The sequence below is a fragment of the Meleagris gallopavo genome, chromosome 7 (genome assembly GCF_000146605.3).
Source record: "Meleagris gallopavo isolate NT-WF06-2002-E0010 breed Aviagen turkey brand Nicholas breeding stock chromosome 7, Turkey_5.1, whole genome shotgun sequence".
Lineage (NCBI taxonomy): Eukaryota > Metazoa > Chordata > Aves > Galliformes > Phasianidae > Meleagris > Meleagris gallopavo.
The window spans coordinates 15,179,584-15,180,002 of NC_015017.2; positions in this window are offsets into that span (position 1 = coordinate 15,179,584).

The window sequence follows — 419 nt, forward strand, 5'->3', positions numbered from 1 at the left end:
CACAGGAATTTCCATATGAATATGAAGAAAAAATTATTTACTTTGAGGGTAACAGACCACTGGAACTGGCTGCTCAGAGAGGCTGTGGATCTCCTTCTTTGGAGATATTCAATACAGCCTGGACACTTTCCTGTGTAATCTACTGTAGAGAACCTGCTTTAGCAGGGGGCTGGACTAGATGATCTCCAGAGGTCCCTTCCAACACCTACAATTCTGTGATACCCGATGTTTCTATTACATCTAACTCCATATTGCTGTTCCCAAGCTTGGCATTCTCAGCAGAAATTGCTGCTCAAGATAGACATGTTACTGAGGAGAAAATAATGCCTTTGTATATAGACTTCATGAATAATATTAACTATGAGTCCTGCTGATTTGCTGAGCGACACTGTGCTTCCATCAGCTAATCTAATTATGCA